The sequence below is a fragment of the Schistocerca americana genome, unplaced genomic scaffold (assembly GCF_021461395.2).
Source record: "Schistocerca americana isolate TAMUIC-IGC-003095 unplaced genomic scaffold, iqSchAmer2.1 HiC_scaffold_112, whole genome shotgun sequence".
NCBI lineage: Eukaryota > Metazoa > Arthropoda > Insecta > Orthoptera > Acrididae > Schistocerca > Schistocerca americana.
In genome coordinates, this window is record NW_025725176.1 from 20,001 (window position 1) to 25,000 (window position 5,000).

General features: G+C 51.5%; 1 non-coding gene across 1 annotated transcript in view; it reads left to right on the forward strand.

Annotated features, from left to right (window-relative positions):
- The first annotated feature begins 4,517 nt into the window (after positions 1-4,517).
- The window catches only part of LOC124560811, a 1,910-nt gene continuing 1,427 nt past the window's right edge, over positions 4,518-5,000 (forward strand). Inside the window, exon 1 of the ribosomal RNA XR_006969322.1 lies at positions 4,518-5,000. This exon is cut by the window's right edge and continues 1,427 nt beyond it. This is a non-coding gene — a ribosomal RNA (small subunit ribosomal RNA).

Consider the following 5,000-nt stretch of genomic DNA (forward strand, 5'->3'; position numbering starts at 1 on the left):
GATGCCGCAGTCATTTACTTACGATAATCACAATCAACAAACCGGCCCCCCCCCCCCCCCAAAACACCTTTCCTTACAACAATGTGTACCTTAACCTAACCCGTATTGTGCCTTAACCTAACCCGTATTGTGCCTTAACCTAACCCGTATTGTGCCTTAACCTAACCCGTATTGTGCCTTAACCTAACCCGTATTGTGCCTTAACCTAACCCGTATTGTGCCTTAACCTAACCCGTATTGTGCCTTAACCTAACCCGTATTGTGCCTTAACCTAACCCGTATTGTGCCTTAACCTAACCCGTATTGTGCCTTAACCTAACCCACGTTGTGCCTTAACCTAACCCACGTTGTGCCTTAACCTAACCCACGTTGTGCCTTAACCTAACCCACGTTGTGCCTTAACCTAACCCACGTTGTGCCTTAACCTAACCCACGTTGTGCCTTAACCTAACCCACGTTGTGCCTTAACCTAACCCACGTTGTGCCTTAACCTAACCCATATTGTGCCTTAACCTAACCCATATTGTGCCTTAACCTAACCCATATTGTGCCTTAACCTAACCCATATTGTGCCTTAACCTAACCCATATTGTGCCTTAACCTAACCCATATTGTGCCTTAACCTAACCCATATTGTGCCTTAACCTAACCCATATTGTGCCTTAACCTAACCCATATTGTGCCTTAACCTAACCCATATTGTGCCTTAACCTAACCCATATTGTGCCTTAACCTAACCCATATTGTGCCTTAACCTAACCCATATTGTGCCTTAACCTAACCCATATTGTGCCTTAACCTAACCCGTATTGTGCCTTAACCTAACCCGTATTGTGCCTTAACCTAACCCGTATTGTACCTTAACCTAACCCGTATTGTGCCTTAACCTAACCCGTATTGTGCCTTAACCTAACCCGTATTGTGCCTTAACCTAACCCGTATTGTGCCTTAACCTAACCCGTATTGTGCCTTAACCTAACCCGTATTGTGCCTTAACCTAACCCGTATTGTGCCTTAACCTAACCCGTATTGTGCCTTAACCTAACCCGTATTGTGCCTTAACCTAACCCGTATTGTGCCTTAACCTAACCCGTATTGTGCCTTAACCTAACCCGTATTGTGCCTTAACCTAACCCGTATTGTGCCTTAACCTAACCCGTATTGTGCCTTAACCTAACCCGTATTGTGCCTTAACCTAACCCACGTTGTGCCTTAACCTAACCCACGTTGTGCCTTAACCTAACCCACGTTGTGCCTTAACCTAACCCACGTTGTGCCTTAACCTAACCCACGTTGTGCCTTAACCTAACCCACGTTGTGCCTTAACCTAACCCACGTTGTGCCTTAACCTAACCCACGTTGTGCCTTAACCTAACCCACGTTGTGCCTTAACCTAACCCATATTGTGCCTTAACCTAACCCATATTGTGCCTTAACCTAACCCATATTGTGCCTTAACCTAACCCATATTGTGCCTTAACCTAACCCATATTGTGCCTTAACCTAACCCATATTGTGCCTTAACCTAACCCATATTGTGCCTTAACCTAACCCATATTGTGCCTTAACCTAACCCATATTGTGCCTTAACCTAACCCATATTGTGCCTTAACCTAACCCATATTGTGCCTTAACCTAACCCATATTGTGCCTTAACCTAACCCATATTGTGCCTTAACCTAACCCATATTGTGCCTTAACCTAACCCATATTGTGCCTTAACCTAACCCATATTGTGCCTTAACCTAACCCATATTGTGCCTTAACCTAACCCATATTGTGCCTTAACCTAACCCATATTGTGCCTTAACCTAACCCATATTGTGCCTTAACCTAACCCATATTGTGCCTTAACCTAACCCATATTGTGCCTTAACCTAACCCATATTGTGCCTTAACCTAACCCATATTGTGCCTTAACCTAACCCATATTGTGCCTTAACCTAACCCATATTGTGCCTTAACCTAACCCATATTGTGCCTTAACCTAACCCATATTGTGCCTTAACCTAACCCATATTGTGCCTTAACCTAACCCATATTGTGCCTTAACCTAACCCATATTGTGCCTTAACCTAACCCATATTGTGCCTTAACCTAACCCATATTGTGCCTTAACCTAACCTATATTGCGCCTTAACCTAACCCATGTTGCGCCTTAACCTAACCTATGTTGCGCCTTAACCTAACCTATGTTGCGCCTTAACCTAACCTACGTTGCGCCTTAACCTAACCTATATTGCGCCTTAACCTAACCTATATTGCGCCTTAACCTAACCTATATTGCGCCTTAACCTAACCTATATTGCGCCTTAACCTAACCTATATTGCGCCTTAACCTAACCTATATTGCGCCTTAACCTAACCTACGTTGCGCCTTAACCTAACCCACGTTGCGCCTTAACCCAACCCACGTTGCGCCTTAACCCAACCCACGTTGCGCCTTAACCCAACCCACGTTGCGCCTTAACCCAACCCACGTTGGGCCTTAACCCAACCCACGTTGCGCCTTAACCCAACCCACGTTGGGCCTTAACCCAACACACGTTGGGCCTTAACCCAACACACGTTGGGCCTTAACCCAACACACGTTGGGCCTTAACCCAACACACGTTGGGCCTTAACCCAACACACGTTGGGCCTTAACCCAACACACGTTGGGCCTTAACCCAACACACGTTGGGCCTTAACCCAACACACGTTGGGCCTTAACCCAACACACGTTGGGCCTTAACCCAACACACGTTGGGCCTTAACCCAACACACGTTGGGCCTTAACCCAACACACGTTGGGCCTTAACCCAACACACGTTGGGCCTTAACCCGCTCTGTAATTGTCATACGACGCGTTAAATTAGTGTAGTGTTGCCTAACTGCAACCCCCGCAATATAGTTTGCTACTCGCACTGCCTGGTCCCCAGTGTATCGCTTCATGTTAAACACCTTGCAGCGATACACTGTAATGTGGATGGCAGCAGGACGTACATGCTCAATGCCCTTCGCAGTTGTTCATTGGCATTCGCATGGCGAAGCACTTAGCCTACGCTGTGGTACGGCCTGTGTCAACTGTCCGCTGATGTTGTACGTCCAAATCACACACTGTACTGCACATTGGTCCTCATGTACTGAATGATACATCGTGGTACATGTGACCGTACAACGACTGCGCCAACAACGGCGAACCATGCGGTCCAACTGTTGTGCACTCAGCTATGTGTCGTCTCCCTATAAGAGCCGGATTGCAGTGTGGTATGCCCTGGATGGCGATCAGCATGAGCCGTCTGTTGATGTAGTGGCGCGTGTTGTCAGACGTAGTCGTCTCTTCTCACACACCGTGACAGCATGGTGCACTGCGTTCCACATCTGCGACATGCGACAGAGGCCGGTTGACAGTCGTTCGCGCAATGGACATCGCATACGTACGGGGGCCACCTTCCACGTGTTCGCGAAGCGTGCACATGTTGTTGCGTGTATGTGGGCAGACATAGTGTGTCGTGACACCTGACACAGGCATGCAACAATCGTTGAATTTGCAAATGGCGATGGACGTCTACGTTTGCTGGTGACGTTACGCAAATGAACAACTGGTAAACCGTTGTGGTGCGGTTGTTCTCGCTAGAGGTGAATCAGTGATGGCGACGATCGGTTGAGCTACCAACCGGTTGTTTCAGCGATACCCACCATGCCCACGAACGTGAATGGCATGTGGGTGTGAAGCGATACGCGGCGGTGGCTGGGTGGGACCGTCCCCGGCCGGTGAGGGGGGGCCTCCCGGCGTGCTGGCCGCGCGGTGCGTGGGCGCACGCGCTACAGCCGGCTGGTGGGGGCGGCCAGTGGCAGGCGCGCCGGCCGACGGAGGCGGCAGGCGGCGCAGCTGCGCGCCGGCGCACCCTGCACGCGGCGCCGTGCGGCCAAAGTAGGTCCTCGCGGGCCCGGTGCGAAGCGCGGTGGACATCTGCAGTGTGCTGGTCCGATTGAGGACTGTGTGCGCTGAGGATGCGCCGCCGCCCGGCGCTCGGCGCCGCGACGCCGTCTGCTGCTCGGTCGCCTCTGCGGTTCTCGCAGGTGGTTTGTATCGCAGCTGTGCGGACGTGTTGGCGCGTGCGCTGTGCTGGGAGAGTTCGCTTCGGCACCCAAGTGGGGCTTTTGTCCTTCTGTGGCGCTGGCGTTGGAGCTGCCGGCCACCGTAGGTGGCGCGTGTTGTCTCCCGCCGGCAATGCCACGACAGCACGCTCCCGGGCCTCTGTCGGCAGCGGCAAGCTCAGTTGGGAGCACGGGTGGTCGCACCTAAAGCGTCTACTCGCCAAACTCCGGGCGATTGCGCCTCTCTCGAACCCGACCAAGTACTTAGGACGGCGCTGCGCGCCGCCGGGACCTGAGAGGGTTTCGAGGTGTATCGTGCAGGGGAGCTCAGCCTCCTCCTGTTTGCAGAATAATTGAGCGGACGCTTGCGTGTTCGCGCGGGCCCCCGGGACACACTCCCGGGCGGCCGGCTGCTCAGCTCTAGTTGACGCAGCTCCCTGGTTGATCCTGCCAGTAGTCATATGCTTGTCTCAAAGATTAAGCCATGCATGTCTCAGTACAAGCCGCATTAAGGTGAAACCGCGAATGGCTCATTAAATCAGTTATGGTTCCTTAGATCGTACCCACGTTACTTGGATAACTGTGGTAATTCTAGAGCTAATACATGCAAACAGAGTCCCGACCAGAGATGGAAGGGACGCTTTTATTAGATCAAAACCAATCGGTCGGCTCGTCCGGTCCGTTTGCCTTGGTGACTCTGAATAACTTTGGGCTGATCGCACGGTCCTCGTACCGGCGACGCATCTTTCAAATGTCTGCCTTATCAACTGTCGATGGTAGGTTCTGCGCCTACCATGGTTGTAACGGGTAACGGGGAATCAGGGTTCGATTCCGGAGAGGGAGCCTGAGAAACGGCTACCACATCCAAGGAAGGCAGCAGGCGCGCAAATTACCCACTCCCGGCACGGGGAGGTAGT